This window comes from Ornithodoros turicata, unplaced genomic scaffold (genome assembly GCF_037126465.1).
Source record: "Ornithodoros turicata isolate Travis unplaced genomic scaffold, ASM3712646v1 ctg00000746.1, whole genome shotgun sequence".
NCBI lineage: Eukaryota > Metazoa > Arthropoda > Arachnida > Ixodida > Argasidae > Ornithodoros > Ornithodoros turicata.
In genome coordinates this window covers 3,228,377-3,251,956 of record NW_026999400.1, presented here as the reverse complement: position 1 = coordinate 3,251,956, position 23,580 = coordinate 3,228,377, and the positions used below count along the sequence as shown (strand labels likewise).

At 46.5% G+C, this 23,580-nt stretch overlaps 1 protein-coding gene across 3 annotated transcripts in view; it reads left to right on the top strand.

Annotated features, from left to right (window-relative positions):
- Positions 1 to 9,080: 9,080 nt before the first annotated feature.
- Positions 9,081 to 23,580, top strand: part of LOC135374778 (beta-1,3-galactosyltransferase 5-like) — a 42,773-nt gene continuing 28,273 nt past the window's right edge. For 2 of the 3 annotated variants that reach the window (XM_064607703.1, XM_064607704.1), the window contains exons 1-2: positions 9,081 to 9,419; positions 9,499 to 9,900. The gene's annotated coding sequence lies outside the window, so the exon portion shown is untranslated. The remainder of the gene's footprint in view (positions 9,420 to 9,498; positions 9,901 to 23,580) is intronic. The other variant, XM_064607710.1, reaches the window with a different exon arrangement.

Here is a 23,580-nt window from a genome sequence, read left to right as displayed (position 1 = left end):
CAGCTTTGTACGATAGTAAAACAAGCTCTCATTCGTTTCCGTACCTTTGTTTCCACGTTATGTCATTACGAAATACCAGCGACATGGTCGAGGTGGTGGTACTTGTGGGCTATGCTGAGCACTGGGAGGTGGTGGGTACGAATCCAGGTGTCCTTACGCTTCCCCCTGCAGACTGCCGCATATCCTACCTCCCTCTTTCGTCCCCCTTATACCTTCCTCTCCACTTGTTACACGACGGGTACACACCTGCATTTAGTCCACAATGCGCCCGATTATCCACACCCACTAATGGCGAATAATTCGGGTGGCCCTATCGTGGCAATTTTTTGTTCTCTTTCTTTTTCTTTTTTTGCCAGATCCCGAGCAGTCATGTTCGCTTGGTCAAAGCGCAGCAATCTCTCATGTTCGCGTAGCACTTTCTGAGCGCCAGGAATTTGCTAGCTAGCAACCGAGCAGCGGGCTGGTTATCTATATCCGTTGTCGTCACATCCGCACTACGAGGGCGTCGAGGACCCGCATTGTCCCGCACGTCAAAGTTCGCTTGGGTTAGCAGACGACGAAACCCGAAGACGAGCAACCGCGATGCCCCTAGCGTGATCCAAACGACTAAAACCCCTATAGATCCCTCCCGCAGCACAACGTGCTGAAACTCCAGTGCAATGGGGGTGGACGGGTAGGTTGAAGTCCTTGAACAGACATACTGAACACCGTGTACATTGATAAGACACATACCGTCCACCCCCATTGCACTCTACTTTTAGTACATTGTGCTGCTTGGACTGGCAGTCATGTTCAAGTGGCAACGATCACGTGATCTAGTGCGGGCATCAGGCTAGCAATTTCGGAGCGCTAGGCCGTGTTGCCAAATTTTTTATGAGCTCTGCCTTTTGCCACCCTAACTTTCTCTTCAATTTTTGAATTTTCCCCAGTTTTCATCGAGGAAATTACCTGAAAAAGTACCTTATTTTCCTACGTATAACGCGCGCTTTATCCATGGGTCGTTCAGGGTTAACCGAGACTTACAACGAAAAATTCGGGAAGCACGAAACTACGTCAGTGTTTTTTCTTTTTTTGAAGTATTCGCCGTGCTCATCTAGGCACCGCTGCCATCGCTGTGGCAGCTCTTTTGATGCCTTTGGCGTAGAAAGTGGTGGGCTGCTGTCGTAGCCACTGCAGGGCATCTTTCTGAAGTGCTTTAATTTATACTGCCGTCTTGTCTGACAGCCTGGGTGCTCAATATACAAACGCCACACAATTCGTTAAAATCCAACTCGTAGTTTTCTTTATAGAAAATTCAGATTTAATATCACGGGCAACCCTGTGTATAAGACCCGACACGAACTCCGCAGTTCCCGCCATGCAGGGCGGCGAACGATAAACTTGCCAATAACGTTGGGAGCGTACAGTGACATCTATGAACCGCTACCATCACCACGCCGGCTTGCCGGACGTGGTGCATTTTTGGTGACTGGACTGGACTGGTGACTGGACACTTTTGGACGTGGTGACTCTCATGGTGATTCTGCTGACAGTTCTGTTACCCATTTCCACGATGCACCAATGTTCTTGCATTTTGAGAGAATATATGTCAAAGTATCTCGTTTGAACAACCTTTTCAAAGAAAGTTCAAGAAGCCGGCTACTTAGCCCAGGACCACAGGGGTGGCACCCAATGCGGGGTTGTCGAACCACAAAAAGTACGGGTTCGGTTCAGCTAGGTTCGCGTTCCTTAGATTTGGTTCCGGTTCAGTTCCGGTTCAGCGGCGCAAAAACCGAACCGGTTCTATGCTTCCGTTTTATATCTCACATTAAATCGCTTTTATCAGGAAATGCGTGGCTAATGGCTTACTGCTGTTGTCTGCATCGACGTTTTCAGTGGCCTGGTACTACCTTTAGCGAGAGAAAGGAGAAATGGATGAGCACTTGCAAACAACGTCCACGCTGATGAAGCGGTGTAGATTCGATTTGATTAGATATAGATTAGGAAGAAGAAAAAAGGGGGATAAACGTTGGAAGTCCTGCTACCCTCTGTTCTCAAAATCACATTTTCCACATGCACAGTGCCAGCAAGATACACTTAAGAAAGCCAAATAAGATGGACAACATTTTACATAGACGACGGCGTTGGTCCGGCACACTGCATTCGCAATGTGAATCGATCTGAAACCGTACTGAAGCATGTTGAAAATAAGTCTGCCAGCCTTGCTCAGTCGGTGGTCACATGAGTGTACCACTTAATCCACAACACAAAGGTAATGTGTCACGACACAATTGCCCTACCAGTAAGCAGGACTACATCTACTTTTCAAACCACCACCAATCGTACAGGCACAGTTCTGCGTATGCTCATCCACTTGTCATGTTTCTGACTGGTTTAATTTTTACTGCTCACGTGTAAAGGGAAATGTTGGGCGCTTGCTTAATCACAGATTCTTCCTGTAAAGCTACACAACTGGCCTACTCAATTCTTGCTTCATTCGGTGGACGATGGCAGGCCACTCACCTTTCAGAAAATACAGCAGTCGCTAGCAGAGGACGGCCGCGATGTCTGCTTGGAAACCCAGCGTTTGACAAGCGTCCGCGTTGCGCCTCCTCTCTGAAGAGCAGACGCCGTAGCGCGTGCGTGGTGCACTAGCGACTAGCCGCGGCCCTCACAAGGCAACTGCGCTCCGACGTGTTAAAAAAGACACTCGAAACATACTTACTAGTTACTATACGTCCTCGTTTGACTGCTAGGTGCAAATTTGCGAAATCCATGATGTGGATACCAATGTGTCCTCGCGTTCGGGGATTGAGATGCACTTGAGCTCATATGCTGACTTCTTTATATCCGAACCGTTTCGTTGCGAACCGGTTACCGCTATTATTTTTTCCGGTTCTGCTCAGGTTCGGGTTCAACAGTGCCATGAAAATTTCGGTTCGGGTTCGGTTCGACACCCTGATCCGTTGTGTTGCTCCATAGACGAAAGCTTGCTGGGCGAACGCAATGCATTCTGGTCAGGTCGTGGTCACACGACAAAGCAAACGTCACCGCACACGTGACGATGGCTGCGCCCGTGATCGGCGGCCAAACCGTTTAGTCAACAACGAGTTTGCTCTTTCTGTGCGCCGTTTTGGACGTATTTAGATCCCGGTGATTATTTTTATCCGATAATCTCGCAGGAAAGCGCGCAGTTTTGTACATGAGGGCTCATACTGTTGACCACTTCCAAAGATGTGACCCCGCGTAAGACACACTGAGGCGGTGAAATGGGATACCGCGTTGCGGAAGAAGCACCGTATAGTTGACGGTGGCCAAGTACGTTCATCTCTTGACTTTATGCCAATATATATGCCAATATGCCGGTAAGCGCTAAAATGAGTAAACAAAGTCAATTGACCTAAAAATGACGTTGCGTATGACGTGTGACCACGAGAAGATGGCGGTTTTGCGAAAATCACCCGCTTGAGGGTAGTAACAACAAATGGCTGGTTTGTGTCACCCCTGTGTTGGGGACATCTAACACTGTTACTTCCCCGCGTCTTTTCACCGCAATTTCAGTCGTGATGAAAAAATATTTAGAGTTTTCTGCCGCACATAAAATTTGCAGTGTGCGTGTGTCTTTCGGAATAAGCTTTCAAATGCCTCTGCCAATATTAACAGCTTGCCTGCTGCTTCACATTATCTTCATATGAGCATTGAGGTGACCCGCAAAATATCTTATCTCACCGATTGCGCAGCTATAATACACCTATATATACCTATACACCTATATAGCTATAATACCTCATGGGTCATGAGGTGACACGCAAAATTTGTTCTTCGCTGCGGCGTGTTCCGCAACGAATAAAATGATCTCCTGCGAAGGAACGATGAGCGCAGGTGACCTGCAGAGCGAACGCGAGGCCTGTGTTCTGCCCACCTTTCAAACATCCTCTCCTCGTGAAAAGCGCGCATCACACTTCGCAGAACGGGAGGACGTTGTGACGTAACATGATCGCCGGCACGTGATCCGTGACGTACAGCGGCACAGCTCAAACATGTTTAAACGGCGCGTGAGCTGAGAACAAAACTAAGTAAAAGGTTCGGAGCCTTTTCCACGTCGTGGATCCCAGGATCGTGTCGACCGTCCGCGGCTGCTTTCTCCGATTGTTTTTGTAAATACGATTGCGCAGCTATAATACGCCGCAGAGCGGAAATATTTTGCATGGTGACTCCTGGTGGACAGCATGATAGATGAGGCAAGGTTTCGAGCCATGTTAAAAGTCACCTCATTGCTACAGTCAAACCTCGCTTTACGAACACCCTTCGTTTCTCAAAAAATCGTTCGTAAATCGAGGTATTCGTAAATCGAGGTCCGAGGAGTGCAGTGCACAAATACCTCACAAAAACACGGGAACTTCTTCTTCTCACTTCTTCTTCTACGGGAAATTAATTTGAATAAGTTTTATTTTTGAAAATACTGCGTAATTGTGCTTTGCACCATACTTTCTGCAGGGTCTATCCTGTTTAGAAGAGATGACAGAAGTCTGACACTTGACTCATCCACCCGGTCCTCAAAGTATACCGTATCGCGCGCGGATGAGACTGTTTCCAACGGCAAATATTACCGGCTGTCAGGACTGAACGCCTTCTCTTGGAACGGCAAGGTGTTTCCATCTCGGAGACTCACAACCGTTCGGCTGTAAACGCCTGAATTATTCTTTCAGGAAATGGTGAATCATGTTTGTGGAACGTAGCGACGTTGGGACATTGTACGTTTGACCTTGGCAGCATGTACTGAGGAACTTTCGTTATCCTCCGGTCCATTGGCCTGTTCCCTTGTAATAGCCTGTTCCCTCATAACGCCCGTTCGTATATCGAGGTCAGAATGGCTTGGCTACTTTGGGTCCGTTCCCTAATAATCCGTTCATAGTTCGGATATCGAGGGTTCGTAAAACGAGGTTAAAATACACGGAAAAAGTTTGGTTCCCTGTGGAGCCGTTCGTAAGTTGAGGGAATTCGTATATCGAGGGTTCATAAAACGAGGTCCGACTGTATTTTAAAGGGCCAGACAAATGGGATCGCTTGAGGCTAAATCTGAGCTGTAAGGGGCAGGCAAAACCTTCCAGCGCATCTCGGCAAGAGTTGTTACCATCAAATTCGCCGTATGAGGCAGGGCATTATCATGAAGGAGAATGACCCTTTCGGACAACATCCCAGGCCTTGTTCTTGCGAATTGCATTTCGCACGGCACCCTTTATCAACGTGGAGTAGTAGTACTGGGCATTAATCTTAGAAATGCTCCAAGAAATCCACGTAGAGGACACCCCGCATGTTTCAGAAAACAATTCCCATGGACTTCCCAGCAGACGGCTGCATCTTGCTTTTCTTTGGCAGAGGGGAAGCCTCACATCTTCATTCCACGCCGCTGCTGTCTCTGAGGTGAAATGACGCATTGAGGTTTTATCACATGTGGCGATTGATTGCAAAGATTCGTCCCTCGTCGGATTGAAACCGGTTCGGCAGCTGCTCAGAGACTGCCATGCGCGTTCCCTTCTGGTAACAAGTGAGGTGTCGGGGAACCCATCTTGCACCAATCCGACTTTGCGGAACAGTAGGTGCTCAACTGCTCATGAATTATTGTCTCCACACTGCCGGCACTAATATATTACGCTGTGCTCCAATGTCCCGAACTGATACTCGCCGGTTCTCCAGGATGGCGTGCTCAACGTCTGCGATGTTCACTGGCGTGACTGCAGTCGGACGAACGCGTCCATGTGTATGGTTCATTCGTCACCATATCGCGTCCTTCGCACAACTGTCTGCACCATTCGTACACTCTTCCCCTTGACGTCGTTTGTTCCCCATACTGGGCCTGTAATCTTTGCAAAGCCTCCGCTGGTTTGATAAGATAAGATAAGTTTAACTGGATTGTCGTGCATTGGAGCTAGGTGGCTGCCGTAAGGGCGCCTGCAGCTCCAGTTCTTACGCGTTAAAATATGATAATTGGGAGTGATGGCATTTAGAAGCGGTTTGATGTTCTCCTTGACAGGGAACTTTACTATGCATCGCTGTTCCACAGCTACAGACACACTGCTCGCTGCCATGATAGCAGCCGCTGCTGCACATATGCCGCTGACCGAAGAAGGATCGCAGTTCGTCTTCAAAAAGTTTTACTTTATTCGATTACATTTACTCGTCCATTTTTGTCGAACAAATGTTTCGGTCAACCTTGAACGACCCTTGTAAATATGGAAATATAGAAATAGAAAAATAGTGCTATGTTCGTAATGTTGTTAATGAAGTAGTGTTGTTAATGTTCGTAATGGTAATAATGAAGTTCGGACATAATGTTCGGCTATTTTTTTCGATGGGATAGCTCCTGAATATCCCTGCCAATTTCCATTAATTTGAGTAAATCCGGCACTCGCTTCACATTGGTGGGGTAAAAATGTGACCTTTACTTGGCAAATTTCCGAGTTCAGTTCGCAAAAAATTTACATAATTAAACTTGCGTTACATGACATTCGCATCAGAAGGTGGCAAAAGCCTAGTATAAGAACAAAGGCCGTTGCCCGCATGATTTTAGGTGATGTAGTTTTTTTTAAATGATAATTCAATGACACGTTTTCTGGGACACCCTGTATAAGAAGAGAAACATTTACCTTAGGGAAGGGCTCCCTTATTCCTTCCTCTATGAGCGTGTACAGAAACTGTTCTAGGCTGCGGATCTCGTCATGCAAAAATGTCTTGGCAAAGTGTCTGAAGCGTACAAAAAACGTTTATTAAAAATCATCTTTGTAGACTTCTGTCGCGTATCTTGCCTTCTTCCCGAGATGTCTTCGATGACGAGGATGCCGATGTCTCCGACAGTTCTTCGTCCGCGGCCCACAGTTGATCGAGAGAAGCCAGGAACTGGTCTTCTGCCGGGAGAAAAGTTCTTCATGCGGAACACACCGAAGAAAAACTAAACCGTACTTCCGTGGCACTCCCGTAGCCTCGTGAAGTCAGCCATATACGCTGGATCGTCGATTGCGCTTTCCTACTGGAGTAAATTCCCTCATTCCAGTTACATCTTTTCCAACCATGCGATAGTGATCGAATGTTTCACGCTCTGCAGCAAAAAAGCCCTTGAGCGATCTCAATAAGGAAACTCGTGCGTACCACGCCAACTCATCCAGCGATGCTGCTCGTTCGACCATCACAGATTTTTGGGGAAGAAAAAACAAACAAACAAATCGGGTGTGCTTCGCGGTGTCAGGGGGATATCGAATGCGAAATATGAGTCTAAAATTCCGAAGGGTTTCGCCGCTATAGGGCTCCAAAGTTAGTGCCCGGAGGGATATCCATGTTCACTTTGATAGCGTGCGGTGACCGTCATAATGCACCGAAATATAGTTGAAAATTCGTAACCTCTCTCTCTATACTTACGTGTGCTTGAGTGTCAATGGTCTGTCGCCAAAAGGAGCGTGTCTGGCACAGTGTTAGACTTTATTTTTTTTGTCAACATAATAACTAGGCTTTATAGAAGAACCAAATTCTGCATGTGAGTAGCTGACCAGGCATACATTCCAACGAAAAGTACCGTTGCTCTGACTAAAATTTTAGTTGCCGAAAAAATTCGGTGAAGTCGAGAAAATCGTTCAGAAGTGCATAGGGGGTAAAAATGTTGTGGCGCTATCAAGCTAGAAAGGTGCTCTTCACAGAACTGCAGAGCACCACCTTGAGAATACGTACACAAAAAAATCAGAAAAGTACTTTTCGTTAAAGTCAAGATTCTTATTTTTATTTTTTATTTTTTTTTTTCTGTGGCACACCCGCGTTGTGCGCTCGTCGCCAGGGACTGCACGCGCTCACCGTTCTCCCTTGAAAGCGCATTGGAAAAATAGAAATGTGTCAGCTGCATGAAACAGAGAAAGTCCCGGATCCAACGTCTTATAATAACCAAATCTTATTCCCAAAGCCATTCCAAAGAGCGGTAATGCTCGCTCCCTCCTGTACCTCTTCTTGTACCGCGAATATACCAGTATATATACCAGAAGTCACCTCTCGTACCGACGAAGGCGCGGAACTTCTGCACACCGCCGCAAAATAAATAGGACAGCGTTGCCAAACCCGAAACAAGACCCTTTGGAAAGGGTTAACTTCGTTAAAATTTAAACTAACTTCGTTAAAAAAAAGTTAAAACTTCGGTGGGTTGGTAACTCATAATTAAGATCGATAAAACCATCAGCGCGGGGACAGGAACAAGGGCGTGCACAAAGAAGACGACGACACAGCACTGAACTGCCAATCAAAGAATTTTTTCCCCTGCAAACGGGATGCTAAATACACTCGAAAATTCCCTCTTCCAGTTCCTCTTCGTGTCAGACTTCCCGATTATACGACAATCATACTCTCTTTTGTTGTTTGTTGCATCACTCAATTTGGTAGGAAGGGCGAAAATGTGCTGGCTTAAAAATGGCGAAATATGCGTGCGAGCCGATGGGGCAGTACCCGACACAAGGCAGATAGACAAAGAGCAATTCAACAGTTCACATCATCTGTGCTTGTGCTAGCCGTCGCCAGCTTTTCTGTCTGAACGCATATGACACGTTATCGAGTAACAACGTGCATTCGGAAGAGGTTGAACAATTCATTATTGCGCTGTAAGGAAGGCGCACCAGACAAATACATGGCAGGCACTATACGCTCTGCAAGTAACTGAGCGTTCTGCGCATATCTCCTCTCCCTGTTACTCCACTCGGAAAGCCCCATTGGCTACGGCGGTGCCCTCCTCCTTCCCTCTCACTACCTCCTCTCATGCGTATAGACGCACTTGCACAGCGTATAGCAAGCATTGCTCGGCGTTTCGGGCCTTCACGATATCACAATCATCTGATAAGGCGTGAGTTCGGGCCCTGCTACGAACTCACGTGAAGGACGGCATGGCGTACATCGGCGAACTCGATCGTGCCGCATATTAGCGCACTCACCAGATAACATCACACCTGCTCTGTTTACAAGTGTGATGTTATCCGGTGAGTGCACTAACATGCGGCCTGATCGAGCTCACCGATACGTCATGTCGACCTTCAGGTGATCTCCTAGCTGGGCCCAAACTTACGCCTGATCAGATGATTGTGATCGTGAGTTTCGAAGGCCCCAAACTCCGAGCTATGCTAGCAAGAGAGGAAAAAGTGAAACCCTATCGGCCCTCGGATTTTGCTCGCATACATCCAATGACCCACACATATCGAGGTGGTCATGAGGCCTAACCGCGTGACCCAGGTGCCCGGATTTTGGTGCAGTTCAAGGCAAGGAGTGTCAGACGTCGACAAGGCCAGACAGAGGCGAGAATCGCACCACGCCTTGCCGCCTGCCAGGAGGTCTTTGGGAACGTAGGCTCTCAATCGAAAACGTGTCGTATCTGTCCTTCTTCGCTACCTGTCTCGGAGAACCCGCTTGGCTGTATTACGGTAATTCCATTTTTGTTATCACTTTTCTTTCTGACCAAAGTACGTTCTTTCCGAGTTTTCATTTGAGCTATTATTTCAGGCAGCGAACCGTTCGACAAAACGGGTGAGAGCGCCCGCCCCTGCTCTCTGTCAAAAAGATTGATTTTCGCGCTGGTTTCGTCATCAACAGACGCGACACGACCTGTGAGAGAGAGGGATGGGGGAGGAGCAAAAGGGAGCAGCATCATCCGTGCCCCCGTGGTCACTGTCGCACTCGCACCTCGTACGCCATCTGCGTTCACTTCACCTATTCACGGCAGAAGCAGTCGGGACATCGATGCTGCTCCATGCTCGTGTGATCTTGCGTTATTATTGAGAATTTTGACACTCACGACGGCGCTGTGTTTCGACGTGAACATCAGGCCGAGAAGCGTCGTTGTATCGGAAGAAAGCCTCCGCAGATCATCCGGTATTTTTAGCTGTCCCCTGGACGCGATGGCAAGTGAGTAAAATTGGGACGGATTTCTTTCTGCTTCCGAGGATCTCAGTGTCGTCTGCTCCGTTACATTACCTTCTCGTGGATGTGCCCGGAGGTATCGAATATGCCTTGCCGTGTGGGGAGCGCAAAATAGAAGCACCGTTTTGTGTTTGTGTAGGTTGGCTGCTGTTCGTAAATTTTGCGCGAGTGCAGGTTACGATGTGAGTGACGCGAATCAGCGCGCGGCAGATGTCACCGCGAAGCGCGTTGTTTTGGCGGGAAACCGAAGTGTCGTATTGTAGCGTAAAGAGAAGTGGAGGAAGTTTGGCCAGAAACATAAATATAGGAAAACGGGGAGGTCTTGGAATGTGTTCCTTTTGCCTAATAAATTAAGAAGGGGTACCGCACTTCTCCGTGGATGATCTCGTGGATTATCTCGCTGCGGAAGAACAGGAAAATGAGGATGTTGAATGGCGAGCTACGCTCACTGTTGAACTCTTCTAGCGTAGGTATCGCCCTAATATTGAGGAAAGACACGTGTGGAAATATTATTTCATGCTGCTGACTTGTATGTGTATTCCTCGCCTTTCGACGCATTTGTATGGCTATACTTGTCTTTCAGAGGGCAACAGTCGCCAGCACGAGGTCCTAGTACGATTGGAACAACGTCAGTTCTTCAATGTCGTATGGCCGCCAAAATACTTCCGAATGAGTCCGATTTATCATAATGTTGGGTAATCCTTGTTTAAACTCGTCGCTTTCTCCTTGCTGTATACTGCGGATTTATTGCTGTTTTCCTGAGGACAATTAACTGGGAACAAAGGCCAACGATAGCGTACCTCTTGTCTGTATAACAGGCCTTCCTCTACCCAGCAAGCAATTATCAGAATGATTTGCCAGAAGATGTTGACGTCTGATAAACTTGGTTTTTCATGTCTTAGGGTGGTCTCGCATCGTGCATGTTTCTGGTTTTCAAGCATCCATCAGGCCTTCTCAACTCTTTCAAGTTTAGCTGTGTGCAGCTGCATGTGGTACCACTGAGCCGTGCCTTACATCGTTCCGCTATTTCTTTCTTTCTTTTCGTTTTTGGGACTTCCAGAACTTTCAAAGTTCTTTCCACACGTGTCCTTCACAGTGGTCAGTGACCTCGCTGCGGCATGCGATTTAACGCTAGAGCTGCATAGAGCCGTTATGTAACCACTGCTAAAGTTCCTAATGGCTGCTGTGTAACGCGGGCGTTCCCAGGATTTTTTCAAAGGTGGTAAAGTGCTTCCAGGGGGGCTACGCGTGCCCCCCCCCCCCCCCCACACACACACATACACACCTCTTTTCCTGGAGACGGACACTTCGGACTGTGCTGGCGGTCATGACGAGCTGTGACGAACTAGCACATCATTTTCACAAATGACCTTGGAGCTCAAAGGGGAGGAGGTCCCCCCTTGCCCCCCCCCCCTTCTCCGTACGCCCATGTTGTTCTTGTGGTCTGGTCTGGTTACACCAAGGTCGAATGATAGTAAGGAGCAGTGTGTGTGTGTCATATTCGCTGCTCAGAAAAACGACGCACAGCTGTCGATAAACATTTTTTTTTACACACGCATAGGCTGTATGAAGCTGTCTCTCATACAGCGTTTACGATATAGCGAACAGCTGTGCGTTTCGTGAAGGGTTTAGAAAAAAAAAAACGGTGCACGTCACGGGGCTTGTTGCAAAAGAGCAGCGCCATGTCATTATTACTTGTGTTTACGAAGATATCAGGGGTCGAGTAACGCCTCCGGGACGTTTAGTGTAGAACGCCCTGTCTTTATTTAGGACGAGCAAAGCGTAGTGCCGGTTGCATGGAAACGATCGCTGGTAAAGCAAGTACCTGAAAAGTATGAGCGGCCAATGGGGATGCAGGCAGAATTGAGCCGTTGCCGCGTTGCCGATCGTGCCCAGATGTTCGGGCGGGGCACGGTGTGCGATTTAAATCACTCGCGCTTAAATCGGCGATTTTAATCGCGATTAAGACCACCTTTATTTTCTATGATTTAAATAACTTCCCCCTCCCCCCTTTTTTATGTTCTGCTTGAAAATGATACCCGCTGTGGATGTGCAGTGCCACACTTCACCAAGAAGCCGACGAAAATGAAAGAAGGAACGTTGTAAACAGGCGCGAAATAAAGAGGAAAGAGGCATAGGGCTCTGCGTAGGGCCAGTGGTTAGAACGTGCGACCACCATGAATTCTCCGTCTGCGAAGAACGTACCTACGTCGATGCGTTTTTCAAAGTGCGTTGCGATCCAGTCTGGATTTTGACTCTTGTTCTATTACGTGTAGCGTTGTTTTCTCTTTAAATTGCAATTTCCAACATAAAGACTCCAGTCAAAGACAGAAATAACTATATTTTCGCGTATTATCTTCATAACATAACTCTTGTGCCTTCTCTCCTCCCACAACTTCCCTTTCCCTCGCATTTCCCCCTCTCCCTTTAACCTTACCCTTTCCCGTGGCCTGCGCACCGGACAATTGCTCACCAAAACACTGCTGAGGCCGGACAACTGCTCACTACAGAACTGTTAAAGCCGGAGAGTTACTCACCGCCTCTTCCACAACACTTATGATTATATTTCGCGTTTATGGCGCCTGACTTTTTTATGTTAACTGAACTTCTTTTTTAGTTGTCGAAGTTGCTTCAAATATATCTAGGAGATCCACCAGTGCAAAGGGTGAGGCGAGAGGTCGGCCACTTGCAGGCACGCCTGAAGCGTCTTTGTCAGGACCCGCATCCATGGGGCGTTCCTATAGGATTTTTTTTTCAAGTTGGGGGGGGGGGGCAGCAAAGTGCTTCCAAAGGTGCACAGACATGTACATGTACAGACATGTACATATAAGGGCGGTGAAAGAGGCGGTGAGCAATTGTCCGGCTTCAGCGGTTCTGTGGTGAGCAATTGTCCTGGATACCCCGTGGCCAGTGTCTTTCACGACGACAAGTGGTAACCCTCGCGGTACATCGCACATATCCTAAGTTGCTCCGCTGCAGTGGCGTAGCCAGAAAAATTCGGGAGCGCCACGTTGCGGCAGAAAGGCGCATATATTCCCTGTCTCGCGCGCTATTCCTTGCTTCGCTGTTAGGACGGGTTATTCTGCCGTGCTTGGGCATATCCACTGCAGGGAGCGGACAACTGATCCCCGGGCAGAGAAGAAAGAAGACAAATTACTCACCAACATTTGCTCACCACGTGCCCTTCAGCTTCAGTCTTCCCTTTGAGGAGTTAATGACCTGCATAACGCAAGATATGAGAGATGTCAGCCGTCTTGGTCATTTAATAGCCGGGGTCACAACTCTCTTTTCTTTGTGGGTTGGAGGTATTGAAATGACAATTTTTAGTCGGCATTTGTGCGGCACTGATTTTTCAAGAAAAGAGGAAATAAGTGGGGACACTTTCCAGTGCTCGTTATCCGTGTACAAGAAATACTAGACGAAGGAACTCCACATCACATACACAAAGCAGCACCGCTCCCTGAGATATGAGGTACAAAAAGACCTTTCTGAAGTTCACCTATATACCCACTTTACATGGGCGCAGGAGGATTTCACCATCGCTTCCCTCTTCCAAATGCACAATCAAAGCCACGATTCCCGGGTATTCGAGCCCCTGATAAGGTAAAATCACGAGAGAGAGAGAAAAAATATGGGTTATCTTTTGTTTTAACACTTTTGTGTAGGGAGGGAAATCACTGTCCAGTTTGTACCACACTATGTTGAACTGCTATCTTTCCAGTCATAAACGAGTAAAGAACCTGATCACAGTTGTCTCGCGACGTAAAGTCACGAATTATCAATTATTATCAGTAAACAACCGATGTCACGGTTATCGCATACGCTATACCTCTATGCCAGTGTTACGCACTGCCGCCTCAACCCGCTTATAATTCTTGGTATGCGCATGAAATCTGTCTTGTGTACCTATTGCCCGCGCACAAAATAATGTACTATATACAGTCACATTTCTCGAGAAACGCTCGACTTTCGTTTGCTCTCGGAAATGAAGAGCAGTGGAAAGTAATTTCATCAGTACCGCAATGTTTGCACGGCAAATACACGCACAACACAGGCAGAGTCAAGCGTGCGCGTTGTTCTCTTATGGTGGTGCCTTTGTTTGGTTTAGCTGCATGACACGGTAATCAACTTATGCTGCCATTCGATAGTCTCCTCTACTTTTCGTTCGTTGTTTAGATTGTGATGTTATTTCCTCGTTTGGTCAGATAATTTCGGACGAGCAAAAAAGTTCGGTATGCCCTATGAAACAACAACAATTATATTCTGACGATGAAGCGGTGAGGTTTTTCACTCTAGGGGTGGAACGCTACCCCATAGCTAGGGGGTCTATGCGAGTGATCACGATGATGAGAGATGACCACGACCTACTGGAGATGACGGTGATGATCTGAGCGGCGATCCTGATCGTGATGGTTTGAATGTCCGAGGGCGCTGTCGGGGGCACAAGGAGTCCAGACCAGTCGCCTAAAAAAAAAGAAAAAAACTACATGACGTAAGGCCGCCCTGGAGTGGGCCGCGGTGTCCCAACATGTTGTATAGATAAGTCTGATACGTCTGCCAAAACTACTATTTCGCGGTTCAGGGGGATGCATGAATATGCTATAGGACTGACAGATTTGTAGAGAGGACACAACGTAGTGGCTCTTTACTGTGTTCAAAAAGAAAAGCTAGAAGTATTAAAATTTGCATGAGTATCGAAAGTTGGCGTACTGTAGGTCATTCAACACATGACAACTGCCTGACATGCACGGAACATTGTTTGTATCACAGTTACATATATCTGGAAGTAATTAAGTTACAAGAAACGTTGCTGAAACCAAAATGGGTAACTCAGTTACAATTACTCGTGAAATGTAATTGAGTCACTCTTCAATTGGATTGGATTGGAATTACTTCAGGTTATGTGCCTTTAAAGTGACAAGACGTCAACTCGTTGCCCACATACCACTAAAAATATGGTATACTAAGCAGATCTGGCGGGGCCAATGTTTATGCGTGCAATAAAACGACTCTGTAGAAATAAAACACATCAAGAGAATTTAGATACCACATCTAACACTGGTCGTTTTTTAACTAACATACTACATAACGGTTTAAAACGGTATAACATACCGTTATAACATACTACATCTATACTAACACACTACATTTATAGCGCTACTCGCGTGATTGAACATTCAAATGGTGTAACCAAGACTGGATCAATCAAAATGAAAGTTGAAGATCCACATTGCTGACCTTCACAAATTTGTATTTAGCTAACATCTTGTTTTTGTATACTTGCAGTGCCTGTAAGTGCAAGGCAAAAGGAAATCTTGAACTTTGTATAGAATGCTTATGCTTTGAAAGTGTACTATAGTACAGACAAATGTACAATAGACCCGTTTTAAACCTGTGCACCTATCGCCCCCCCCCCCCCCCCAAACGTGAAACTGATTACCTGGGAGTTGCACATGTACATTTCTTGCATGCTGTTGGGGAAACGAACTTGTGTCTGTGTGTAGTATATGCTTTCTTCTCCGCTAACGTAAAGACAGGACGTTTCATACGTGCTTTCAGTGTCTGGATCTATGAATCACTTGGGGGCGAGCACCCACATGCATAAACTTCCTTTGCCCTCTCATCCTCGTATCGTTCCCACGTAGAGTGTCAGTTTACTTCTCATCTGTGGTGTCTCCGTCTCTCAACCTGTGCGGACGTGTGTGAATCAGTCTCCAAACGGCATATTCGCGGATGGCATCCCCTCTTCCTGCCGCTTCCCCGCGCATTTAGCCCACATGCACCTCGACGGCATTTGTACTTGGCGTGCAGCCACCCCGGCAATGTCCGCCAGTTTCCGCTTACTACCAGCATCGTTAGTTGTCGACCTCTCAGAGCATTGTTGAAGTTGTTGAGAGGTGCGGAAACGCCTACATTCGAGCTGCGCGCACTCAATGCCATAATCGCCCGTCCCATGGCCCGGAAATTTAGCTAAAAACGATGGAAATAGACAGGCCTTTAGGCCCTCAAAAATGCCATATAGTAGATAGGCAATCAAATGGAAAAATAGGCGCGTTAATTTGGCACGCTCTTTGGCTTTCTTTGTGTTTCAGAATGCTCCATCCAGGAAAACGTGCTCATTTAAAGGCTATGTACAGTAAAAGATTTGACTTACTATATGGTACACGAATGCTGAGGAGGCCTAGAGCCAAGATATATTGAATGATACTTTTAGTTCTCCACCCTCGATTATCTTGAAAGGCCAAGGAAGGGCAAATATTTTGATGAACCCTTCTAGTAAACCAAGGTACTAAAAAAAAAAAAAAGCATGGCAAACACGCAGAAACGAAAAGCAAACTGCCGCACTAAACATGAGCCTGCAAGGCGCACTCGCAGTTCCACCAATAAACAACAACAATATATAAATCATGACGATGACATGGGGCGATTCACCCCTAAAAAAAGGCTGTTATGGCATCTAAAAATGCGAACAATGCAATTCAATAGAGTCGATAAAAAGGCAGGCAGCCCCCAAAATGTCGCATTTAGGCGTTTATAGGCACATGTAGGACAAATTCCGGGCCCTACAGTCATTATCCCATGGATATAACAAGATCGCGGGTTCTATCCCTACCGAGGACGGTAGCAATGGGGGTGGAAGGTAAACGTTGCCTCCAGCATGGTGTGTCTGAGATTTCCGGCACACGTCAAAAGAACCCCCGGGCGGTTGAAATTATCTGCAGTCGTATACCCTGCGGCACGTGCAGCATTTCGCCGCACTAGGACACACCTTACGTGTAAATCTACTACAATTACCTATAGTTACGTGAAGAAAGTCAATGTGCAAGTTCCCGGCGATGCAGGATAAAAAATGCTGGTGCTCTTAACCGTCTTCGTTATTTTTGATATTATAATTACCATGGATATATGTGTGTGTCCTCCGAGAACTTATTCGCCATATACAACTTAGCATTGTTCTCCTAAGCTACTCATATATATCTAACTGACGAAGGTCGCTGGCATTCGGTAGTCAGTCTGAGAACTCAACACGTAAAAGAAAAACAGCAAAAACGTCGCAGTGTGGAAAAAGTGAAAGCGAAATGTACCGTATTTCCCGGTGTTTAACGCGCACCGCAATGGTGCTACAAGCTTCTGTACTGCTACCAGTATACACAATAAACCAAAGCGGTGTATCATATATGCATTATTTGGAACACATTTAATACTTCAGTCTCCTCTCTGCTTTCCGTTTCGCGTCCCTACGCAATTCTTCTGAAATGAATTCAAGATTATTGACTGCTGAATAGCATCCTTAAGCAGGATCATTAACCTTTATGAAGTCCAGTGCCCTTTAGCCGGTTTTGTCAACTGACCCTATAAGAGATATGCGAGAAAGCCACAACATACTCTGGAAGAGGCTAGAATTTGTACGTCACCGACATGAAAAGGAATTCTACAGGAAAATATGTCCGTGTATAACGCGCACCGAGAGAACGCGCAGGACCTCTTCAGAACGCTTTTTTGCTGTATAACGTGCGCGTTGTACACCGGAATATACGGTAACTGCTTCTTGAGCTCGAGTTACAAGGAAAATGTAATTAACTTAGCTTCTAATCTTAGAAAGTACTCACATACAGTAAGGTTAATTACAGTAACCTAGATACCTGTAAGTACGTAATTCACAGCTCTGCTCCTGACATGCGTGAAAGTACGGACATGTGAAGCTTCTGGTTGCTCTCCAAACTCCTCGTTGCCTAACTACACCAAAAAATTACTCTAAATGTGCGTTGATTCGCATCAAAACTCGGTATATGATCAAAAGTTTCACACGTTCTGTATCTTTTTATGTTACGTAGTGGGACTTTACGAGAATTTTTATCAGGAAGTGCAGGTGATTTCGTAAAATGTACCCCTGGGTGTTCTTTCCCAGATGCATTGTGGATGTCATGTAGCTAACAAAAAGACTGGATAAGGATCATGTTTGAGTAACCCCACTGTACAATCACTTCGAGCTCCCAAACAGCTTTATAAGACTTGCCACCGTCGACGGCCGCAATGGAACCCGCGGCCTCTTGCCGAGCACCACGCAGAGCGCAGAGCAATACCAGAGTGGCGTGAGGGAGCCAGACGTGCAGGAGCCATTTATCACTGGAGCGTCGCTTTGCAGGACCACTTAGCAGGGTCACCCGTGCAGCCTTTCTCTGTCCCTTTTCCAACTACATTAATCGGTATATTGGATATGTTGACCCTGACAGCAGGAATATCTAGGCGGAACTTTCCTTTCCTTTATAAAATGGTCTGTCACATTTTGATATATGGGTTTCACTACAGCATGTGCGCATTGTACTGCACGCGAGAGTAGCGAGGACAGCAGAACACGCTACAACAGTTTGTCTATCAGCCGGGGAGGATGTAAAGTTTGCAGAAACCACGTGACCAAGTGTCCGTCCAAGCACAAGGCAGCAATAAGGGGGCAGTCGTGGACCGGCACGGGCCCGCAGAAGAAAGCACGTGCTCCTCAACTTCGAATCTTGTCCCCTTATTTTGTTAGACTGACGAATGAAGTCGCTCTACGGGCAATAGGGGAGAGAGGGAAACTGAGGAGCTGCGCAGACAGCTGACCTAGTTGCATAGCTTATTTTTTCTACGTGTCGTGCTTTGGCGAGATATAAGCTGAACATAACAGGGAGTAGGCAGCCTAACTGGTGTTGGCCTGACGACATTAGCATTGCCTTGAGTTTGAGGGAAAACACCGGACGAGAAGAACACACGTCCTGTGTTTCCCCTCGAACTCGAGGCAATGTTAATGTCGTCGAGATATAAGCCCTTGAAGATGATGCCCGCGTCAGGCTCTGACGTCAGATAAGACAGAACTGCAGCCATTCTCACTGGGAGAAGCAAGTGACCTTCGCTGTCTCCCGCGCTGCCTCACCGTCGGTGACGCCTGTAGCGATGTCTGTTCAAGCCTCTGTGACCCCATTTGTTCTAAAACCTAGATCATTGAATGCAAGTCCACATCGATGCAAATTGCTGCCAAGAGCAGAAGGGCAAGAGAGCGTGTGCCTGTAGTTTCTTCTTCTTCTTCTTCGTCCCATGTAGTTTCTTCTTGTCTCGGGGAACCTTTTTATCTTCTTCTTCTATCAAATTGGTCTTCTGCGTTTATCTTAGATAACTCGGGACGAAGTGTCCCAACCCCTAAAAACTTTTCGCAAAATGCTGTGGACGAGCTATCATTTTGCAGGAAATAGGTTGGACTTTGCGTCGATAATTTTGGGGCACGTAAATAAACGTGAACGAAATTAATTACAATTAATTCATTGCCCTTCTGCTTTCTTTATTTGCCTCGACGAGACTACACGAAACAAGTTACTTGGACGCGTGCTGCGCACCCACCACCACCAACAACAAATAAATCATGACTATGACTTCGGGTGATTCACGACTGGAGAGCAGTACACTACCCCATTACACGCGAAACATTAGATGTGAGATATGAAAATGAAGTTAAAGTTAGTTATGTGCAAGTACAACAACTGAGCTCTCCTCCACTGGCTCCGCTGCGCTACGTCACAAAAAGGAAGGTGAAGAAAAAAAAAACATGAAAGAAGCAGGGGCAGATCTAGAGGGAGGGTCCAGATCACCGTGGTCCAGATGTCCTCACCCCTCCTCAATTTCAGTCTCCACATAGGGTTTAATTGATCCTAGATCACCTATCTAGCATGTTCTCCATGGCTGGACCCCCTTCTCAGAAAAATCCTGGATCCGCCCCTGGAAAGAAGCACCAATAGCCATTGAGATACAGAGGAGGACTCTACAGCGTCTGGAGCAAACCGGTAGACAAGAGGAACTCCAAGAACATCAGAAGACCTCGACGGTGTTGCACACGGCTCTGACGTGGGCCAAGAATTGCAGCCAGGTTGCAATGAACGTCTGTCGGCTAGTAGTACACTCACCCACCAAGCGTCCTCGAAGCTCCCGAGTTATGGCGAAAGTATGATTCGTTTTTTCCAGCTCCGTATACGTATAGGGTTTCGTGTTTTCGAATTTATCGGATTTCGCATGAATCAACAAGAAGAGCTAGCAACCGAATAATGGTGCAACGTGATTGGTTATTCCACTGTATAGTTTTTACTTTGTACTGAAGACACGAGTTCAATTTGCCGATGTATGGGCTTTCCTGCTTACGCATCCGACCGTTACACGTCGATTACTCTTTGCAATGTTATGTGCTTCATCAGCGAATAGAAACATCAAGATAGAAAACTGTTCGTTGTGATCTGTTTACTCGGTTCCATTCACATTCTAGCGACAAGGTTGCTTGGTTGGTTTTAAGGAAAAATAAAATGGAGATTTTGGCCTCACTAATGTGAGGCCCGCAACTCCACATCACTTGCACCAGTTACTTTGGTGAAAAACTCCTTGAATGATGATGCCAATGAAGGTGAGCAGGAGGATGGCGATGATGATGCTGTTGATGATGATTAGTGGTGGTGGTGGTGATTCCGACAGAAAGCAAGTACACACACACTGAGATGTCACAGAACGCGCAAACACGCAAGACGCAAACAGTCGAACAGCAAACCGACAAGGTAACAATACCAATTATACGATGGCTCCTACAACAACACCGCGCGTTCATGGGGCAACCGTACTGATCGCGCGGGATTGTGAGTTAGGTGTAGGTGCCGTGTACAAAATCTCACTAAGCAATGCCTCGATAATTTGGAAATGGAGAAGGAAACCGAACTGCATATGCAGAACTCAGCGTAGAAAGGTGGCGTAGGTGGTTGATTGTACGAGAAGGTGCTGGAAGGTTCACGGCCAGACAACGAAGAACACGGGCTAGAGACATAAACCTTCGTTACAATTCGACATATTCACCCGAAGTTCAACACGCTCTCCGCAGTGTTCCTGAAGCTTCTGTAACCACTGCAAAAAAAAAAAAAAAAAAAGAAAGAAAGAAATCGCTTTTTAGCTGCTTCGGTCACCTCCGAGTCTACCAAGAATCTTCCTTCGTTTCCATTTTTTTCTTTCTATTTCTATTCTGTTCTAAGAAGCTCTTTCCTATCTAACTTCCTTTCAGGTTTGGAAACAAAAATTAGACCGATGGGGCAAGATCCGGCGAGTACGGCGGATGTTCAATGCATTCAAATTGCAAGTCCTTCGGAACCTGCATTATTTTGCCTGCTTTGTGAGCCGGTGCATTGTCCTGCAAAAGGAGGACGCCTTTCCGTATCTTTCCGGTTCAGTTTTTCTTTCAAGGCGTTCTTTAACCGGCAAAGCAAGCTAGGGTATTATATACTGCGTCAGCTGTTTCACCCTTCTGTTGAAATAGTCATCAAAACACCTTCCTTGTCCCAGAAAATCATGGCCACGCCCTTCTCCGCTGATCGACAAGTCTTTAATTTTTCGGCACCGGAGAACTGCCATTCCATGGACTGTCGTCTTTTCTCTTCTCGGGATCATTGTAATGCAATCATGTTTCGTTGTAACAAGTCGCTGAAGAAAAGTGTACCTGGAGCGTTCAAAAGTGCTACAAAATCAATCGGCATTCAAACATTTCGGCACCCATTTGGCTTCCGCATATGTACCCAATTCGTGAATTACAAACCCATTGCGTTCTCTGAACGTGTCTCGAATTGTTTTAGCCGAGATTCGCCGATGTGCCAAAATGAAGGCATGGACACAATCAACAATTTCGGGTGTTGACACCGTTGGAGGTATCCCAGGTCTCCCGGCGTCTTCGATGTCAGAATCGCACGCTGAAAGTTCCACTTCACGGTTGAGTGTGATGGGCACTCGTCACTCAATGTATGCATCATGCACTCGCAGATTTCCCTTCGAGTTTCCGTCTGCATGAACAGGAATTCATGACAGCCCGAAGTGCAACTTTTTGAAAGTTTCACATTTGTAGTAGACATGCATGAAGGGGGATATACATTTATTAGAGGGAAAGGTCTGCCAGACCAAGGTCGGCATGCTATTCAAAAAAAAAAAAAAAAAAAGAAGCGCATATCAGGGATACGCAGGGACATGCATGAGTTCTGTTGATAGACCAAACAAAAATGAACTCTTCGAGCGCGGAGGCTCAGAGTTACAAACCAACCATTTCTCTTCTTCGTGTCGCTCTTTGTGTCTACGATGACGGCATCGCTTTCGTATATCTGGTAGTGGGTCGGGCCGAGAATAGCGTGCGATCGCTCCACCCCCCCACCCCCAAAGAAAAAGGTTAAACATTTGTCCCCCCAATGTGAGAGTCTACATCCGCCCCTGTTCCAATGTTCGTATATATAGTAATATATATATATATATATATTCGTATATATAGTAATATATATATATAAGTTCGTATATATAGTAATCCGTTGCCTGCACGCTTGCAGACGTCACTGTTGTGTCCTATTGAAGAATATAAGGCAACCAAGGGCTATGTTTGTGAGCAGCTGAAACATAATTATCGACTTTTCTCTGGAATCTGAGACCCCGAAGCTTTTCACCAGGGAATGTACCGGGCGTATTTCCGTTACCGTTTTCATTTTTGTTACTGCAATATTTTCGTTTACGTTATTGTTTCCGGTAATGGGATGACCGTTACAGAGCAGTAAGGCAGGACAGCGCGTTCAGCTCTGTCAACACCCCGTTTTGCCCAAGTGGTGCTTCGGTGTCTCGCGTACGCACAAGTAATTTTGCATCGGTGAGATGAGTACGTCTTGCTGGATTTAAAAAAAAAAAGGCACTGTAGAAACATGTCTTCATCTCATAGAGTGTCGTGCTTAAAATCTGAGTTCGACCTGCCAAAATCTGCCAATCCAAAATCCATTCAATGTCGCATTCATCGGCTGACGTTCTCAGTAGTAAACAACGTTGCCATAGCCACGGTGAAATCGCATGTTTGCGCCTCCGTGCTATATCATGGAATCTGTTGCGTAGGTCGTATGTGTGACGTCATGAGGACTGGGACGAGTTAAGCGACGGATGCACCCTCGAGAACCAATATTGCGCTTTCCACGGTCTCTTGTAGTATTCAGGGCATATATTACAGGAAACGGAGTCGCCAAAATACAATGCATAAAATGAGAAGTCACTCGTGTCGTCGCACAGCAGGAATAGCCATCACCCGAATTCAATACCGGACGACCATTTTCGTTTCCGGTAATGAAGTACCGTGGTATGGGTTTCTGTTTTGCGTTATCGATGCTATTTCCAGTTTCGGTAATATACCGTTTCTGTTTCTGTCACCATTACTGTTCCGTTCCCTGCTTTTCACTGAGCAAAAATCGGAAACAGCTGACGGGAACGTCACTGGAGTGAGACCACTGTCAAAAAGATATAAAGGCCGCGGATTTTATTGAGAGCGAGAGCAGTTGTGCACAGAATCCCTCTAACATATGTGCGCTCAACACATGCATGCGCTACCACGCGCGCTTATATACTCCTACGTAAACGTAGCTAAATATGGTCCCAGGTATGGTCGCACTATGTAACGCATTTTGCATAGTATTGCCTCACCAGTATAATACACCAGACACAACTGCATATCGAACGTTTCCATGGATATGCAGGTATCATCAGCAGCACATTGACGAATACATGACATGTCTTCAAACATGTATGGAGTGTGACGTCCCTCGTTTCCGATGCCGAAGGAGGGACGGAGCACAAAATTACCGAAGAAAAGGGGATACA